Here is a 21,461-nt window from a genome sequence, read left to right as displayed (position 1 = left end):
GAGCTCCAGCATCCATGAAAGAGAAAGAAATGGGAAGGATTCGAGGCAGAAAAGATGGTGAAGGGGATAAACATTGTCACATCTTTTTAAGAATATATCTTGACTTCTGGGAAGTTAACTGAAGGAACAAATTCAACTGAAACAAAAAGTTAGGTGCTAGATTTTCAGAACTATCTCAACAGCTAAACTCTCAAGCCCCCCTACCAAACACTGGGGGAGGAAGGTCTTGGTGCACAGGGCACAGCAGTTCAGTGGAACTGTGGGAAGCCCTGCAAGAGAAGAGGGTTTGAGGCCCTGCTGCAATGTGGAGAAATATTTAGGATTTCATATCAGTGAAAGAAGGAAGACATAAGTGGCCTGATATATATTTGCAACTATACGTACATTTTATTTCTATGCAAGAAATGTTTATTTCTATGTAAGAGTAGAAGAAAGGAACTACAATTTGAATATGTTCCCCCAAACCCATGTGTTGGAAACAATCCTTAATGCAACAATGTTAAGAGGTGAAACCCTTTAAAAGGGACTAGGCTCTGCGTGGGTTAATGTCATTATTGGAGTGAATTTGTTATTGTGGGACTAAAAGGATGAGTTTGGCCCCTGTTGAATTTCCTCTCACCCTCTATTTCCCTTCCACCTTCTTATGGAGAGAGATTTTGGGACAATGCAGCACAAAGGCCTCAACAGGTACAGAACACTTGATTTTGGACTTCTCAGCCATTAGCACTTTAAGAAAGAAATCTCTGTTCTTTATAAATCACCCAGTGTCTGAGACTATGTTAGAGCAACACAAAATGGACAAAGACAGAAGGTAAACGTTCATAAAAACATTGATTACTGACTTAAAAAAAATAAAATAAAAACAGATTTGGTATAAGGTTGTGGAAAAATCGCAATATTTCCAATATTTTCATACCCCGTTCAATTGAACAAAGCAAACAAGGAGACTGGGTGTGTAGCTCAGTGGTAGAGCACTTTCCTACAAGGTGCAAGGCCCAAGGCTTAATCCCCAGTGCCACAAAACAAACAAACAAACAAACAAAAACATTTTAATGAAGTATTCCAAAGTTTCATCAGGTAGAAAGTCAGTTTTTGGTCTTTTTAGTAATTGTTTTCACAATGAAGCCAGACCCTTGGTTTCTAAATACCAATTTTCACTGAAGGGAACTAGGACTCTTTGAAGACCTGGCTGATTAGAGTGTCTTGAGTTACAGAAAGCACAAGATGACCCTGGAACATCTGGTTGTGTCAATAAACAAGAACACTCGGAGAATTACAGGACGGGTCAAAAGGACAGGAGCCAGCATGAATGAGCTCTTATTGGTCAAATCAGAGACAAATAGGGCATAAAAATAAATGACAGTAATAAAAAATGAAAGAATCCAGACTGTGACATTTATTTATTCACCGAATAAATATTTATCCATATTGACTTTATTTATAAATATTTATTCGGTGAATAAATACATAATAAGAGAACAGGGAAAGCTCTTCCCTATGAATACAGGTAGGAATTAATAATTATGGAATTGGAAAATCACTGGTCAAAACTATAGTAAAAGCTGTTTGAAGAGGTATATGAATACATGCTAATGCTAGGGAGTGAGATGTCGATGAGAAATAGGACTTTTACAGAGTCTCAAAAATCTCTCTCCATAAGATACCCACCCCATAAGATTCCTATTTATTGACAAAGTGAGAAGGAGTGAGTTTACAGTGTAGAGGTCAGGAAGGTCCCCTTACCAATGAGTGACCTACACATCACAATGATGGACGAGCTGATATCCTGTGCCTCCGGATATGGTGCCCTGGGAAGGATGGGGTCCGATTTATCTGCTCTCTTCGGCAAAAATGCAAAACAGAATCTAATTATGGGAAAACTTAGGACAAACCCCGCCTTGAAGAACATTCTATAAGGGAGGTGGTCTCTTCAAAAATATCAAGGTCATGAATGACAAAGACTGAGCAACAGTTCCAAATTAAAAGAAATGGAAGAGACATGAGAACTACATGTAACGTGTGTGATGCTAGGGGTGTCCTTGACTGGGACAAAATTTGTCTTTAACAAACATAAAGGACATTCGTGGGACAATTGTCCAAATGTAAAGGTCTGCAGAGCATGGGAAGTGGAGGAAGGAAAGAAGGGGCCTGGGGGTAGGGGAGGAAGAGTGAGAAGGAGAGAAACTGATAAAGCAAATGTCATAAAATAATAATATTTAGGGAATCTGAATGAAGAGTATATAAACATTCTTCATACTATTCCTTCAGCTTTTCTGTATGTCTCAAATGATTTCAAGATACAGTTTAAAAGTAATAGCTAACGATATCATTGGCTTTTACTTTTATTGTGGTGAAATACATACAATCTTAAATTTTACCATTTTAGCCATTTTAAAATTGGCATTTAATTCATTTACAAGGTCATGCAACCAGTAGCACTCCATAGTTCCAGAACATTTTCATCACTCCAAAAGGAAACCCTGTATCAACTAAGCAGTAATTCTCTATTTCCCCTTCTTCGGAGAGCCTAGATTTCTCTATGAATTTTGTGTATTCTGAACATTTCATATATATGGAATCAGACAAAATGTGGCCTTTTGTGTCTGGCTCCTTTCCTTTACGGTAATTTCCCTTACCAGTTTTTAAGGCTCATTCATGTTGTAGCATGTGTCAGTAACCAATTTCTTTTTATGGCTGACTATTTCATCATGTGGATACCATACTTAGTTTTTCATTCATCAGCTGGTGGACATTAGGTTGTTCCCTAATTTTGATTATTGTGAAAAATGTTACTATGGACATTTGTGTACAGCTTTTTGTTTGGACATCTGTTTTCAATTATTTCGGGTCTATGTATACATGGGCGTATATTTGCTGGGTCATACAGTAATTCCATGTTTAACTTATTGAGAAACTGCTCAACTGGTTTTCCACAATGGCTACAATACTTTACATTTCCACTGGTAATTTCTCCACACTCTAATCAGAGCTTGTTATTGTCTGTTTGATTATAGCCATTCTAGGGGTGTGATGTTGTATTTCATTGTTGTGATTGGAATTTCCTTAATACCTAATGACATTTGGCATCTTTTCATGTTTTTCCTGTCCATTTTTTTTTAACCTGCTCTGTGAAAATGTCTATTGAAGACTTTTGCTCATTTTGAGTTGTTTATCTTTTTTGTTGTTAAAGTGGTAAGTTCTTTATATATTCTAGACACTAGATGAGGAACAAATATTTCTCCCATTGTATGGGTTTCCTTTTCATATGTCTAATTATGTCTTCAAACTAAAAGATTCTTAATTTTGGTGAAGTCTGATTCACCTATTTCTTTTGTTGCTTGTGTTTTTGGTGTCATATCCAAGAAACCATGGTCAAATCCAAAGTCATGAAGATTTACTCCGATGGTTCTTCTAAGAGTTTTGTAGTTTTAGTTTTTGTATTTAGGCATTTGATCCATTTTAGATTAATTTTTGTGTATTTTGTGAGGTAGGAGTCCACATTTTTTTTTTTTTTTTTGCTTGTAGATATCAGGTTGAGCACGCATTGTTTATTGAAATTTCAGACGGTTCTTTTCTCACTGCACGGTCTTAGTATCCTTGATCAGACACATGGATTTATTTCTGTACTTTAATTCTATTGTACCTGTACCAATTTCAATGTTTATCTTTATGTCAGTATCTATTGATCTATTGATTATTGAAGCCTTGTAGGAGGTTTTGAAATTAGAATGCTTTGGTTCTCCTACCATATTCTTCTTTTTAAAAATTTGTTTTAATTAGTTGTAAATGATAGTAGACTTCCCTTTGATACATCATATGTAATGGAGTATAATTTCTCATTTTTCTGGTTATACATGATGTAGAATTCCACTAGTCCTATAGTTATACATGTATATAGGGTAATAATGTCTGATTCATTTTACTAACTTTCCTACCCCATATCCCCTCTCCTCCCTTCACTCCTCTCTACATAATCTAAGTAACTCTGTTCTTCCCTAGCCCCCTGCCCCATTGTGAATTAGCAGCCACTTATCAGAACATTTGTCCTTTGTTTTTTGGGATTGGCTTATTTCTCTTAGCATGATATTCTCCAACTCCATCCATTTACCAGCAAGTGCCATAATTTCATTCTTCTTTAAGGCTGAATAATATTTCATTTCATATATATAAAACTTTTTTAATTCATTCATCTGTTGAAGGGCATCTAGTTGGTTCCATAGTTTAACTATTGTGAATTGAGCTGCTATAAACATTCATGTGGCTGTATCACTGCAATGTGTTGATTTTAAGTCCTTTGGGTATAAACTGAGAAGTGGGATACTGGGTCAAATGGTGGTTCCATTCCAAGTTTTCTGAGGAATCTCCATACCACTCTCCATAATAATTGCACCAATTTACATTTCCACCAGCAACATACGAGTGTACACTCCTTTCCCTACAACATCCTCACCAACATTTATTGTTGCTTGTATTGTTGATAATTGCCATTCTAACCGGGTGAGATGAAATTTTAGTTTTGATTTGCATTTCTCTAATTGTAAAGATGTTGAACATTTTTTCATATATTTGTTGATGGATTGTATTTCTTCTTCTGTGGAGTGTCTGTTCAGTTCTTTAGCTCATTTATTGATTGGGGTTTTTTTTTTTGGTGTTAAATTTTTTGAATTCTTTATATATCCTGGAGATTAATGCTGTATCTGAGGTGCATGTGGTACAGATTTTCTCCTATTCTGTAGGCTCTCTCTTCACATTATTGATTGTTTCCTTTGCTGAGAAGAAGCTTTTTAGTCTGAATCCATCCCATTTATTGATCCTTGATTTTACTTCTCACGCTTTAGTAGTTTTGTGAAGGAAGTCAGATCCTAAGCTGACATGGTGAAGATTTGGGCCTACTTTTTCTTCTATTAGGCACAGGGTCTCTGGTCTAGTGCCTAAGTCTTTGATCCATTTTGATCTAACCATATTTTTCCTTTTGAAGATTCCTTTAGCTATTTGGAAACTCTTGAAGTTCCACATGAATTTTCAAACACCGTTTTTCACTTCTGAAAAAAAATTGGGATTTTGAAAGAATTGTATTGACTCCATAGATCACTGTGGGTAGCACCACCATCTTAACAGTATTCATTTTCCAATCCATAAACATAGATGTCTTCCCGTTTACTTATTATGGAGCTTTGCATGTTTCTGTGTAAATGTTTTGCACCAATTTGTTTAAATTTATTTCTCAGTATTTTATTCTTTTGAAAGTATTATAAATGAAATTTTCTACATTTCTTTTCCAGATTGTTCATTGCTACTCCATAGAAACAAAACTGTTCTGTAGTTTCTTTTCTTCTTGATTTGGCTTTTGGTATAAGGCAATGTTGGTCTTATAGAATGAGTTAGGAAGTATTCTTTTCTCTTGCATTTTTGGGAAGAGTTTGAAAAACAATGGTATTAATTCTTCTTTAAACATTTAGTAATTCATTAGTTAGGGCATCTGGTGCTTTTTTTGTGGGGGGAGTTTTTGAGTACTAAATCAAACTATTTAAGTCTTTTCAGAATTTCAGTTTCTTCTTGAGTCAGTTTTGTAGTATGTGTGTGTCCTAGGACTGTGTCTATTCCATCTACATTATCTAATTTGTTATGGTACAATTGTTCATAGAATTCTCTTATAAACTTTTAAAAATTTTTTTCTACAAAGACAGTAGTAATGTTAATACTTCAATTTCTGATTAAATAATTTAAGTCTTCTTTTGTTTCTTGGATAGACTAGGTAAAGGTTTATTAATTTTGTTGATCTTTTCAAATAATTGATTTTCGATTCCTTTATTTATTTCTTCATTTGTTTCCATTCTCACCTTTATTTTATTCTTTTTGCTTGCTTTTAGTTTGCTTTTCTTTTCCTAGCTTCATAGGTGGAAATTTAGGTTAATGGTTTGAGAGCTCTCTTCTTTTTTAATGCTGGCATTTACAGTTATAAGTTTTCCTTTAAGTACTGACTTAGCTGCATCTCATAAATTTAAGTAGTATTTATGTTTTCATGTAACCAAAAGTATTTTCTTATTTCCCTGATTTATTTTTCAACCTAGAGATTATTCAGAAGTGTTGTTGAATTGCCACAAATTTGTAAATTTAGCATATTTCCTTGTTATTGATCTCTAATTTCATTCCATTTTGACTTAGAATATACTTTAGATGATTAAATTTTTAAAAATATACTGTAGCTTGTTTAATGGACTAATATATAGTTTTAAATTAGGGATTATTCCATGAACACTTGAGAATAATGTTGTTGGTGGAACATTCTACAGATATCTGTTAGATCCAGCTATGCTATGGTGCTGTTCAAGTTTTCTATTTTCTTGACTTTTTGTCTAGTTGTTCTATCCATTTTGAAAATGACATAGTTAAGTCCCAACTATTATTGTTGACTTTTCTATCTTTCTTTAATTCTGAGTTTCTGTTTCACATATTTTGGGCTCCCTTATTAGGTGCACTTGTGTTTGTAATTGCTATATATTATTGATGGGGCACTCTTTTATTTTTTAATTTTTAAAAATATTTTTTAGTTGTAGATGGACATAAGATCTTTATTTTATCTATCTATTTATTTATTTATATGTGGTGCTGAGGATCAAACCCAGTGCCTCCCATATGCGAGGCAAGTGCTCAACCACTGAGCTTCAACCTCAGTGGGACACTCTTTTCATCATTATAAAACATTCTTCTTCTCCAGTAATAATTTTCACCTTAAGGCCTGGTTTTTCAGTTATTTGTATAGGCACTTCAGATCCCTTTTGGTTACTATTTTCATGAAATATATTTTCCCTCCTTTCACTTTCAACCTATTTGGATAAAAAAAAAAAAGAAACAGAGTCCCTTGGAGACACTATATTTGGACTATGATTTTAAACACATCCTGCCAATTCTGCCTCTTAACTGGAGAGTTTAATCCATTCACATTTAAAGTAATTACTGACAAGGAAGGACTTGCTCTGCCATTTTGCTTTTTATTTTCTATATGTCATATCTTTTTTTATTCCTCAATTCTTTCCTTCTTGTGTTTAATCTATTTTGTAGTGTTATTGTTTTTTTGTTCTCCTTTCCTTCTCTGAATGTACATTTCAGTCATTTTCTTAATGTTACTTTGGTGGTACAGTTAATACTTTAATAACAAATCTAGTTTGACACCAATTAAGCTTCAATAATACATAAAAACTGTTCTTATGCAGCTCCAAGCTCCCCCCTTGTGCTGTAATTAATATATGGTACGTTTCTTTAAACTGTGAATGATACTTCAGTCATTTTTGTCAACAATCAAAACTTATGGAATTCCAAGTTAACATCTTTGCCTGTGAGCTAGTTATTGACAGGAAAAAGTTTCATTCTTTTGCTCCACATTATTCTGCTGTGTTTTGTCCAAATAAACACTAACAAGCCAGTTGTCATCCAGTTTCCTGTGCAGTCTCTTGCCCACAGTTTCACTTGGAAAGACCAAGTCATCCAAGATTGCACTGTGCACAGGTTTCTGGTGTAGCTCCTGGGATCCTTTGGCTGATTTTTTTTTACACAACTTTTAAAAATTGATTTAGTTGAGCAATAAAGCCCACATACTTCCAACTGGATTTTTTTTCTCCAATTCAGTGACTAGCTGGACTTAGAATTTCTGATAAGATTTCAGTTGAGGATCTATAAAAAGATCGATAGCTTTCCCAACACCAACAACTTCATTTCCTCGACTGCTGTCATGTCCGGCACCCTGCTCAAGTTCTCCAGCTCCAGAAGTGCTGAGAGATGTTGAACTTATCCAGCTTCTCAGTGTTGGGCTTCAGAGTTTTGGTGTTCAAGGCAAACGTGGCCTTCTTGTTGAGCACCTTTTTGTATGCCAACTCAGATTTAATAATTATTATTTTATGCATTTGCCTTTTAAATCATATAGAAAGAAAAATGAGATATATATATATATATATATATATATATATATATATATATATTACTAAGTTTTATATTTATCTATGTGGTTACCTTACCAGTTTTCTGTATGTGAGTGACTGTTTAGTGTCCTTTCATCTATGTCTGAGGAATGTTCTTTAGAATTCAAGGGCAGGTCTGCTAGCAACAAACTCTCTCAGCTTTTGTTTATTTGCAAATATCTTCATTTCCCATTTGTTTTGAAGAATACTTTTCTGGATAAAGAATTGTGGACTGGGGGCTGACTTTGTGGCTCAGCGGTAGAGCACTCACCTAGCAGGTGTAAGGCCCTGGGTTCGATCCTCAGCACCACATAAAAATAAATAAATAAAATAAAGGAATTGGGTCCATCTACAACTAAAAAATAAATAGAAAAAAAAAGAATTGTGGATTAACTTTTCTTTTTTTCTTTCAGCACTTTCTGTCATCTCACTGTCTTATGGATTCCATGGTGTCTGATAAAAGATTAGGATGTAATTTTATTAAGAATCACTTGTATGCCATGTGTTGCTTCTCTCTTGCTGCATTTGGTATTTTTGTCTTTGTTGATACATTAATTCCAATCTGTCTTGGTGTGGATCTCTTTATCTATCCTCGATGGAGTTTGTTGAGCTTCTTGTCTGTGCACACTTATGTTTTTTTTTTTTTTTTTTTTAATCAAAGTTGAGAAGTTTTCTGCCATTATTTCTTCGAACATTCTTTCCGCCCTTCCTCTCTCTCCTTTATCTCTGGGACTCCATTATGTATATGTGGATGTCTGATGGTGTTGCAAAAGTCTCCTAGACTCTGTTTGTTTTTCTTCATTCTTTTCTTTTTTAAATCTTCCAATTGAAGCGTCTCTGTTGACTTATCTTTAAATTCAGTGATTATTTTCCTTCCTTCCAATTGAACCCAGAGCCTTAGTGCTCTACCACTTAGCTACACCCCCAACCCTTTTTATTTTTATTTTGAGACAGGGTCTCACTAAGTTTCCCGGGCTGTTCTTGATCTTCCAATCCTCCTTCCTTAGCCTTTGGAGTAGTAGCTAGGCACCACCATGCCTGGATATTCGGTGATTCTTTATTCTGCTCGAATCCCTTGTTGAACTCTGATAGTAATTTTTTTTTTTTCATTTCAGCTTACTTTTCAACTCCAGAACTTCTATTTGATTCCATTTTTAGAATTTCTATCTCTTTGTTGATAGTCTCCATTCAGTAAGACATTGTGCTGCTCTTGGTTTTCACTTGTTCTTTTTATTTTTTTTCCTGCTTGCTGTGGGTCATATTTGCTTATTTATTCAGTGACTTTTATTAAACTATTTTTTGATTAAAAACATTGTATCCTCCCTAAAGATTGGTCTGCATGGTCACCAAAGTCTCTACTCAACTAGTGATCTGAAATATTTTTTTAAATACTTAGAGCCAAAATAAAACAGACAAACAAAGATCTTCTTCCATCTTTGTAGATTCATCCTGTGTATAAAAACCACTTAATGCTTAGCAAGGCATCCTACAACTCTGCTTTAGCTTTCTCTTCCTTAATGCATCCTAAATACCAGTCAGAGGTGAATATTCATGGTCTTCTCATTTGTCCATCCTGCCCCCCCCCCCCCCAATCTAGCCCTGGATGTGTGGCATTCTAAATTTCCTTGTAAACAGAGGAACTTTTCAAAGTTCTCACTCCCCCATATAAGTCCTTCTTTAGCTTCTTTCTGCCCATGCTTTTTCATCTGTTTCTTGCTGCATGTGTTATTCCTCACACCAGGTTGCATCATCTAATATTTGCCTTTAAATATTTTTGACAAACATCACTGGAACAATTACTTCAGACTTAACAAGGTTCTAAAGAAGGTGGGAGAAAAAAAAAATCTCCAAGATGATCCTTCAGGAAGCCATCACACAGGTCAAAACAAACAACCACAATTATTTTGAAAACAAGGTTCACGCTGGTTACTCTGGCACCAGGAAGTCACCTCAGAAACATGTACCATGCCACTGTCCCCACAGCTGCTACTGAGCTGGGGATGCCATACAGGCAAGTTAAAAATGCTTTGATGCGCGCTCTCTCTCTCTCTCTCTCTCTCTCTCTCTTTTCATTTAGCATTCTCCAAGTTTTAAGTTTTTTTTTTAAATTAGATTCCAGAGTTTGATAAAAATTGATTTAATGGTTTTTGACAGCTTAGTCATTTCCTTTAGTGGAAGGAGAAAGTTTTTGAATTTCCTAATCTGTCATTTTAGCCACATCACCCCACCATTAGTTTTCACATATAAGAAGACACTTCATCTTGTTGTGTTCAATCCTGTATTCTCAGCTTCTAGCACATAGTAGATACTCAATGTCTATTAGGTGATGATTGAGTGGGTGAACAAATTATCACTTGACTCTACAAAATATCCATAAGACATTATTATTCCCATTTTACAAAGGAAGCTACTGAACCTCAGAAAGATTTTTGTGACTTTCTCAGTTTGCCTATCTTATGCAAGTGGCAGAGACAGATTCAAATCCATATTCATGATCCCAATCTCTTATACTATGCTGGCTCCTTTAGGCATCAGAAATAAGGAGGTAACAACTCCGTTTCATTTAACAGCTTTCAAAGTATATTCCTATGCATTACTTCATTTAATTATAATAACAATCCTACTGCATGGACTGAACATATTTCATCTTTCAGATGAGGAAATTTTGGCATAGAGAGGACAAATAACCTGTAATTGGATTGGAGAAACGAGATGAATCCAGATATGCCAACTGTTAGTTCAGTGCTTTTGCACTACTTCATCTTTTATCTCTACTAAAGTAAACAGGGCTTTTCAACTTTACATGGTTCTTTTTTTGGGGGGGGAAGGGGGTGGTTACTGGGGATTGGACTCAGGGGCACTCAGCCATTGAGCCACATCCCCATCCCTGTGTTGTATTTTATTTAGAAACAGGGCCTCACTGAGTTGCTTAGCACCTTGCCATTGCTGAAGCTGACTTTGAACTCATAATCCTCCTGTCTCAGCTTCATGAGCCCATGGGATTACAGGCATGCACCACCACGCCTGGCAATCTTTACATGGTTCTTTCTAGGTGAAAAGTAACTGATCTTTCAATGCAGTATTGCATGCAAACCAGGGCCTGGGGATGCATACTTGACTCCCATCTTTCACTGGGCCCCTTATACCAATCAATTATCTGATGGTTCTACCTTTCTACTAGCTCTTACAAATATCCGTTTCTCTCCATTCTGTTGCTGGTGCCCTAGCTGAAGACCTCAACCTCACTTATTTGGCATAATACAAAAGCTTTTCCTGCCTGGTTTTCCTGAACCAGAATAAACTCATTCTACATTGTGCCCCCTTACTTCGAGGTTAAGAGTGAATTCCCGCATAAGTTGACCTAAATTGCAAATAACATCAAGCACTCTTTTGCTTATAATTCTTCAGTAAGTCTCCTTTTTCTTCAGCATAACATATGGTCCCTTGATATGGTCCATAAGACCCGATACATTTGATCTCTTTTGACTTCTCCATTTGTATATCCCACACCCACTCCTCAGTACAGACTCACTGATGTGAGTCTTCACATATGCTATTGCTTTGCTTGGAACACTCTCTACCTTCCTTTCCTCAAAGACTTATTTACTTATTATATCCCTATTTCCTTACTGCTTGCAACTTTGGGGTGGGGGGACTCCTTGTCCCTCCTGAGTTAACTCAGTTACAGCAGCTGGCACAATATCTTATTACAATCACCCGCTTATCCCTTTGCCTTCCTAAACAGACTATACTTGGAAGGCAGAGACTGGGTCTTTCATTCCTGTACCCTCAGTTATACAGGGCTCATTAAATGTCTTTAGAATAAACAAAGAAATCCTTTCTCTTTTACTTACACTTAAGTCCTGAGTCAGATTTGGATAAAATATATGATAAAAAATTCAGTTAAAGCATCAGAAAATTACATGTTGGAATATTACCAGCTCAGCACCTCCAAACCCCCATTCAAAAGCCATATGCAGACTATTTTTGCTTTCACAATAGATTGAAGAATGCATATATCTTTTTCTACCAGTGAATAAAATTCTACAAATCTTGCTGTTTTCCTTTCTTTTCAGGTTGCTAAGAAGCTCAAAGAATTTAATGCCTCAATGTACTGCGACCATATGAATTCTGGAGTCTTGTATACTTGTTTCTTCCTATGTCTTTGCTTTCAGATATTTAAAATTTTTTTTAGTTATAAATGGACACAACACCTTTTTAATTTATTTTTTTATGTGGTGTTGGGGATCGAATCCAGGGCCTCACGCATGCTAGTCAAGTGCTTTACCACTGAGCCACAACCCTGGCCCCATATTTTTATTTTAATAGATTTTTTTTGTATATCTGTCTTTTGGAAAAAAGTTTACATGTTTAAATATATCTACATCTGTATATATACACACATATTGAAACATTGAATGTTATTTCTTATTAGCATAGAAGCAAACAGATGGTTAAGGTAACAACGCAGAAGAGAAGAGCTGGAGCCACTGAGACCAAGTTTGTTTGCAGCTACATAAGCCACTGTTAGGTTAGGAATTTTCAACTGAAAACCAGAAATTAGGTAGATTTCATTCATCAGGGAATGGAATTTTTTTTTTTTTTTTTTTTTTTTTTTTGCTGGTGCAGAGAAATGTTTTGAGGACTTCCACTCTTGTCTCACTGGCTCCTTTGTATTATTACAGAAATTTTGCAAAAGATGGTATTGAAAAGAAAATGTAAACCTTTCCAATATTCAGTGAATTAGAGAATCAGATCCTGGATGCAGCTGACCATCTGGCACAAGCCCCCTTTTTTCAACAAAGAGATGGTGTGCTCTGTTTGAGTGTGGGCCTCCATGATTTATTTCTCAATTTCCCCCTAAATCTGGTTACCAGGTCTGCTGGGTTTCCCACTGGACCTCTCCTCTTCTCCATCTTCCTTCCAGACCTCTTCCTTTCCCAACTCTCCCTCTTCTGTTTCTACCTCCATTCCAGCCTTCATACCACTAGATGACTCTGCTTAGGACCAGTCAGAGGCTTCCCACAGCTCACAGTTCAGGTCTGTACACACACCTGCAAGACTCCTGTATCTTCTCTCGTGTTACTTCTAGCTGCACATCCACATATTCTTTGCTCTGCGTGCATTTCCTCCTGCTGCTGATTTCCATGCTGTTCTGTTCTCTCTGTGCAGAGGCACCCCACTGTCTTTTCATCATTGGGCTAATGCTTGCTCTTCTTTGTAGACTCAGCCTCAGATCGCTTCTTCTGATGACCTGAACACCTTCCCTTGTGTTCCCAAAGCACCTTCAACTTCTCATCATAACTTGCTGCTGTCTGTCTCCCTCATTAGGCTGTGAGTTACTTAAGATCAGGGAGTATTTACTGCTGAGCTCAGTTCTGCCTGACCAGAGAAGCCTCAGGAAATGCTTATTGAATGAAGTGACTACTGAGGTGGACATACTTAGGAAAAGCATCTGAAAGGGGCTTGCTCACCACATCTTCCACAAAATGTGATATGTGGGTCTCATCAACTCCCACAGTCTATTATTTCTATTATTTTTTGTAATCCTTCTAAACTTATCAAATCATCCCCATTCTTTCCCTGTCTAATTAAAAAGAAATCCTTAATCCATTTTGGTTTGACTTAGATTTGTTTTCAAGCTGAAAGCCAATTGTCCTAAATACCATTTATTAAAAATTCTTCCCTTCTTTATTCATTTGAATATTCAATAATAGGGTTGGGTGGAGACTTATTATTTTATTCTGCCACTGCTCTATTATAATGCTAGTTTAGTTATTGTCATCTTACCTGGCTATTTGTTTTTAAATATCATTTATTTTTTCATATTCAAATACAATAGAGAAATTTTTAAACATAGATAAGAAAAAAAAAACGAATTCAAGTCACCCATAATCTCATAATATAGATAATCATAATTATCATTTTGATGTAAACAAAGTGATTTCCTTAGCTAACTATATTGTGCCAGATTAACTGACATTCTTCTACCTTCTGTAGAATGTACTGGTTGATGTCTATAGCATGCTGAATGTTCTTGGAGAGGAGCCTATATTTGAAGCCTTGTGTACTCTGTTCTCAGCATCAGTGGGTCGTGCTTGGCAAGAGTTAGCTGTGTTTATTCCAGCATGTTATGCCAGGTGTGGTGGTTACTCTAATGGTTTGTTTAAATATTATGTATACTGATAAAAACAATGAATAGGAAAAGAGTAGTTTCTGTGAAAACTAATGCTTTGAAAAATTGAATGCTTTTGAAAGATTCAATAAAGGTAAAATGCTAAAAATACTATTCTTGGATTAGAAACATAAACACTGGGAAGAAATAGAAAAATCCTGGAGTCTACAATCAATGGGCTTCATAAGTACCTGTAAATTCTTGATCTGTTTCTTAAAAATTGATTTCACCTTATTACATTTTGGGGTGGTTACATTATTGATATTATTAATGCAACCTCAGAGGAGTCAAAAGTCATAAAAATGAGAACTGATATAACTATGTCAAAGATTGGTCAATGAACATTATATCTTGTAGATTTAGAAAATTCAGGGAACTTATAAATACCTAGAGAGCTTTAAGATTTCTATTGAACTTTTTGAAAAGCCTATGAAATGGTCTAATAGTGAGGTCTACTTTTTCTGGAATCCTAAATTTAATCTTAGGTGAATGTCTTAAAATAATTCTTTTCCTTAACCAAAATTTCCAATTAACCCATTCAACACAGGGTCTTTAGAATTGATAAATACAGCATCTCCCATTTATTTTACATGAGAATATGCTATAAATATTGCTTTATCCCCCCCCCCCTTTTACTGACTATATTGTGAATGTGATTCCAAGTCATTGACTATTCCTGTTACTGCTAATGTCTGCCCAGTCCATCCAATTGAAATTCTATTTATGCTTTCTCTTATTTACCATTTTAAGCTATGCATCTTTCTTGATTTCCTCTTTTCCGGGACTGACAAAGAGCTGGGAATTAGAGGTTAGAGGATGCAATGTGAACTTGACTGAAAGCGTCCTTCTGACATTAAAGGCAATTCCTCCTTAAGGTGGCCTCCCTAGTCTGAAGGACCTGGCCAGGGAGCTTGAAAACACCTAGAAAGCATTAGGTTTCTACTGAATTTTTTGAAATGGTCTGATAGCTAGGTCTACTTTTTTTGGAATCCTAAATTTAACTTTCGGTGAAACTCCTAAGTTATTTTTTTTTCCAGAATTTGGATAACAAATGAGGCATAATACCAAATTAAAATCACAAAGCATTTCTTAAATTTCACTTCCATTTGCCAAAACTAAAACAAACAAGAAACCCCTGTGAAATGGTACAATCCCATGAGTTAGTTTCACAGAACCTGATCTAAGATAGAAGCCAAAGAGCCTCACAGGCCACTGGCTTCTTTCTGAACTGTTCAACATCTATAAAAGCTTTGAGCTGTACAGCTATTTGAAGTTGCTCGAATTTTAATCACTACTTATATATTGAGCCGGGGTGCACAAGTACAGTCAAGCACCTCATGAAATTTCAGTCAATAAAGAACCATATAGGGGCTGGGGCTGTAGCTCAGTGGTAGAGCACTTGCCTGGCACACGTGTGGCACTGGGTTCCATCCTCAGCATCACATAAAAATAAAAGGAATTGTGTCCACCTACAACTGAATCTATCTATCTATCTATCTATCTATCTATCTATCTATCTATCTATCTATCTATAATGGACCATATACACAAAAGTGGTCCAATGAGACTGTATCAGCTAGTGATGCTGAAGCCATTGTAGTTTTGTAAATACACTCTGTGACACTTGCACAATGTCATTGTCTAATGATGCATTTCTCCAAACGTGTCCCTTCCTGTCCCTTCCCTGCATTGTATCTCCTGAACCCTCTGGATTTGTCTTTATTTTGGGAAGCCTGAGGTTAACTACAGAGTGTACTTTTCATAGCCATACAGAGAAAGACTTCTGGATAGCTTTTAGGAAAATGTGAGAATTTTCAGACTCTTGAAGATTATATAAGAGAAATTATGCAAACAGAATCAGAACTGTCCCCAAAAGGAAAAACGCTCCAGATTGGTTAGTACTATTCAGTATTTCAAACACCTCCCATGTCTGAGGACTCCTCACAAGTGTTCTCTAACAGCTCCTTTGGCAGGATGGCATCAACACCAGGGCTATCATTATAACATTAGCTAATGAAGGGCATTCTGTAGATTAGCCTCTCAGGGAAAATCCAAACTATGAAACAAATTAGAAGACGTTTATTGGTATTTCAACAGGTCTTCTACTTAGGAAGAACATCCCTTCCTTAGTCTGTAATATCACTTAAAAACTACTTTTAAACAATCATTTTTTTTTTAGACTATAAAGGGAAACAGCTATGCCTGAAGTGACAGCACCCCATAGTGTATATACCCACTCAGTATAAGTCAAGGCTTCAGTTCATGTTTACGGCACTGCACCAGGCACAATGTTTTCCATGGGGGACATCTTTTACTCTGCCTGATAACTGAATTCAGTTGCAACCTTAGCATTCTCATGGCCACTCAAGACCTCAGCTATGAACCCTGGCTGTGTAGTGAATGAACTCTGCACTTCACAAATTGGTTTTAGTACATCTATATTCCATAGCCCATGGATCCTGGAAGATGCTAGAAAAGAATAGCTGGGAAATTCTTGGATATCCTTGCAGCACACGGACCTAATTTGAAACCATGATCACTTCCTATCAGTCACCACTATGGGCATGGGGAGGTGTTACAACACAGTAGACAGTGACATTCTTTCCTATAAAATTTTATTTATTACATAAAAAAATTCTATACATTTGTTAGACTAAAATACAGTTTTCATTATAATTCTGGCAACTGAGTCAGTACACAGAGAAAACTTAGCATTAAATCAGCACTTTTTTTTTCTAGTTCATATTTCTGCACAAGAAAAACATTTCAAAGCTCCATTTCATATAAGCTCATCGTACTCTGAAGCCAGATGGAATGCCATCCAATTCAGAGCTCTTAGAAGTTAATTTCCCAGCAAGATTTGATAACTCCAGAAAGTTAATTGCTTAATATACATATTTTTAAGTCCTCTGAGAGCATAATGCTCCATCTGTAGAGTTGCACTGTGTCGACGACGACAGTCACAAATACCAGGGCTATGACTGTGTGTGGGGCATGTTCAAGCACCTACATGGTTGTTTCCCCACATGCATACAGTGTAGTGACACTGTAACAAGGAAAAAAAAAACCCCCACATAATCCTAAGGTAAATGATCCCACACTGTGGACTTTATGGAAGGCTTAGCTGCAGTCCTCCAGTTTGTAATGGACAAAGACAGGACATGACATGAAGATTTATGACATTCTGAAATAGGATGCAGATGGGGGGCAAATGAACAAAAGGGCATCAGGAATATGTGGCACCACAATGTACTTCTCATGCTGGATTACACATCAGGAGAGCTCGATGTGCCATTTTCTGTTTATATTACTCCATATAACGGGCCAGGTTTGACACTGGATGTGCCTGAGAGAGCAGTAGCAGGTCCCCATTATATTGACTGGTCTTTAAAATTTGGTTGCCTTATCCTAAGAGTTCTGTCCTAAACTTAAGTTTGGAAAGGCTATGCCAAACCAGCATTTGGAAGCTGGGCCTTTGGCTTTTAGAAGAAAGGCTTTTGTCTTTGGTTGTTTTTCCAGAGCCTCTGCCATCCTGTTAGATACTCTGGACACTTTTCTACTTGCTTTCACCTTTGTTAGTAGGAAGGTTTTTTTCCTCCTGTAATGAGATCAGCTAATAATCTACTTGAATTTACTTCATTAGGTACAAGATCTATTAGAAGAGTATTAAGTAGTCATGAATATTCTGACAGTAAAAATTGAAACTCCTTTTCGTTATGGAACTCCCAGGACTCTCGTAAGGGAAGAAAGAAATTAGGAAACATCAACATAACAGAATCTAGTACTACTAGGACAACCCCGTAGAAAAAAAGGGAACATTCCCTACATGATTTACCTCCAAAAATCAAAACTAGTAAAATCAAGAAGGGTCAAAAAGAAGTTCTGAGCATAGTACATACAGGTACCAAGGTAGGGGAAATTTACATAATAGTCCCCGTCTCAAACCACTAGTCTCCAAAGCTATTCTATTATTGTCACATTCTAACACAATTTATGAAAAAGTCCTGACCTGATTATCAGCATAATAAATAAATAAGTCCCTTACATTTTTTTTTTTTTTTTTAGTGGCATGCCTTCTATCTGCCCATTTATTCCAAGTCTTTTCAATGTTGATCTTAACTCACATGGAGTGATTTAATACACAGTTCTTGAGCAACAACTGAATAAAACTACATCTCCAGCTAGCAGGATGGGGATAAGGCTCATACACAAAGGTCAGAATACTCTCTTTAAAAGTCATACCTGTCTATGACAAAAGGACCTATCAAATTTAGGCTGGACATTGGCCCTTTTCTGTCTCATACAGAAACTTGTACCAGTGGTATCTCTCCATTTGCTGTTGTTGAAGGTTCATTACATCTTTTTTAGAGGTGTAGGGGACAGGAAGCTGAATTTTCTCCTTTTTCTTTAACCAGCCAGTTAGGAAATTTCCTCTGCTTTCTTCAGCCCAAGAATGTAAGGAGTGGTCTGACGTCTAATATGTAAACCATGATCCACTGGAATCAGATCTCAACAGAACTTCAAACTCCCTTAAGGCTTCCTGCCCTTCAAGGGCCCTTCCTGAAGAGCTGCCTTGTAGCTGCAGCACACTCACCTAGTGGTAAGTTGTGGATGTGGAGAGTTCCACAAGCTTCCCTGGAGAAGGATGATGAGTGGACATGGGGAGTGGAGGCCCAGCCCCACTGGCACAGTGGTTCAAGGCTGCTCTAAAGAGGAGAAGACACTCAAAAAACAGTAAACACCTCCTTGATTTAAGTTGGGGTGGGAGAAGTTGGGGAAACACATTTTAAATTTCTACTCCCAGCATCTACTCCAATTTTCCATTCATAATTTTTGGCAAGTATGTACTCCATACACGTGAGTTTGCTAATTTTTCATCATCTTCAACTATTCTGGGTGATACTTAAAGATATATTTTAAGACAGTGATATACTGATGACACTATATCGCATAATGTCATATATGAGCTACAATAAAAATAAGGAAGTGTTTAAGTAGATGGATAATTACAAAGATTTTCTATTAATTACTTCTTGGATTTTTTTTTCTATTGTTGTTCATTAAAAATTTGGTATCTTGCAAAAAGACCCCCAGAACACACAGACCCTCACACGTCTAAGGCAAGACATCTTACTATTTGTGAAAATTCAGTGTTGACCATCTTGTTATTCATTGAGATCAGGGTAGTTTCTCTATCCAAATCTGGTATTAAATTATACAAAATCTTAAGTTATAAAAAGATTCCAGACCAGAGATGAAAAGTATCATCTTAAAAGGATCTTTAGTGGACACCTAGCCGCTTCATGAGCATTTAAAATATTTAAAACCGATGTGCTATGTGCATTAAAGAGAAAGACAGTCCACAGCTTTCATAAGTTGGAAGGGACAATTAGTCCCTCAAATGTACCTACTTTTGAATATTAAATATTGAATTCAGGTCTTAGCAAATATAAGTGAAAAAATTCTGAACATTTATAAATTAATATTTATGTGTTCGACTGGATCTTGATTAGAACATGACTAAAAGCTTCATTATTCTGAGTTCTCTGGTCTGGAGAAAATAATTTAGGTTGTAAAGCATCAAAACTGAAGAATAGCCTAATAGTTGGGTTCCTAACAATTTCATATCTTTTAAGCAAATTTTCTAGTGAATTCCCTTAGAAAATACCAAACTTAAATTCTGTCCATGTAATTTACAAAAGTGGCAATTGTTCACATAAAATTGAAACTGAATCATCATTTGTCTATTTTTATACATATAAAAATCAAGAGGGGGAGGAAGAAAGGGCTCTATAGTATTTTTATAGAAAAGAATGGCTTTATACAGAAATTCACAATGTTAAAAACTTCACATTGAAGTTTTTTTATAAGAAAGATATTTTCAAAGATTTAAATCTTGGGTTAAAACTGTCTTCTTGAATTAAAATGTGGAATATAATAATTTGGCTAAAATTTGTGAAATCTGAATGGGAAAAGTGTGCTATTTTAAATTTATTAGTATATAAAATATGATTAGTTTCTGTTTTGTTTTTAAAGATTTCTAGCTTTAAACTTCCTCTTGATACACCCAAGGTTTCTGCTTTTTCAAAGTTTAGGCGTGCCACTCAACAAAGATGAGTTAATTCCCGAAACAGTCACTGTTTATGAACAATGCCTACTTTTCCAAAGGGCTAACATGCATTTCTTAGTACACAGAGCTATATGAATATACATTTAAAGCAAAAGGATTCTGTGCTATGAATATAGCATACACAAATCTCTGCTTTATGCATTTACTTATGAACCCACAATTCTCCAATTATATTCACAGACCACATCTTAACTCTCAGTAAGCATTTCTATCTGTCAGATGAAATATATAAAAAGAATACAAATATTAACCATGTCAGGTGCACTGATAAGCTTCCAGACTCTGAAGATTTTTTTTTTCTTTTCAAAGTAGCCATAAGAAAGCGCTAGCAAACTTACTTATTGAGAAGCGAACATTTTTTGAAGGAAACTTCTTAGAGGCTGTATTAAGGCTATTGGAAACTCCAATTCAAATGAAAAGGTTTCTGAACAAAAGCAACATAAAATAAATTGTTCAAGTCACTGTAACTGACAGCTCTGGTTTTGGAACTAATCCCACAATACTACTTTGTATGTTAGGAAACCTCTTGAAGTAGCCTTTAGTAAGTAGTGAGTGAGTCTGCATGGTGGAAATGTTTGAAGGCTCAGGGGTACTATATGGCCTTGCAAATATTTGGTGCACGCAATTCCTGTGGTTGTTTTAGTAAGAGGGAAAGAGAGGTATTATTCTGTGTTAAAGGAGCTCAGGAACAGGATAAAGGGGTTAGCTCCTCATCACTTACTACTGGGTTAAATTCTGAAATTGCCTTGGAAAGGCAAGAGAGCCCTTGGCAAATACCAAGGTCAATGGTGTTGGAAGAACTTATAATCAGGGGCTTAAAGCCCTTCACTGGAGGGATGGGGGAGAAGAAAAGAGTAAGAGATCATTTCTGTAAAGAAGAAACATATTTCCAGCATAATTTTTAAATAGACTCAATAAGTCCCTCCTCCTTAACCATTATGGAAAAAGTTTAGGACCAACACACAGTTAAGCTACTTAAGTTCCAGTGACGTAGGACTTAATTATCCTGTATGACAGGATAAAAACTTTAATCTTAAACATTAACAATTGCACTAAGTGGTTTAGATCAACAATCTACTTTGAACTCTGCTCATTCATGCAAAGATTATACAATCTCAGTGTCCTTGCTAAATTACTATTTTTTTTTTATTATTGCACTGGTAAAGCCTCCAATTGAAGATGGGTCTCTTTCTTACACTGA

General features: G+C 36.0%; 1 protein-coding gene across 1 annotated transcript in view; it reads right to left on the bottom strand.

The window, feature by feature from the left end:
• The window catches only part of Slc44a1 (solute carrier family 44 member 1), a 185,560-nt gene that overhangs the window by 25,325 nt on the left and 138,774 nt on the right, over positions 1-21,461 (bottom strand). The window lies entirely within an intron of this gene.

Source organism: Urocitellus parryii, chromosome 4 (assembly GCF_045843805.1).
Source record: "Urocitellus parryii isolate mUroPar1 chromosome 4, mUroPar1.hap1, whole genome shotgun sequence".
Taxonomy (NCBI): Eukaryota; Metazoa; Chordata; class Mammalia; order Rodentia; family Sciuridae; genus Urocitellus; species Urocitellus parryii.
The sequence above is the reverse complement of the archived record's forward strand: the minus strand, read 5'-3'. Positions and strand labels throughout refer to the sequence as shown.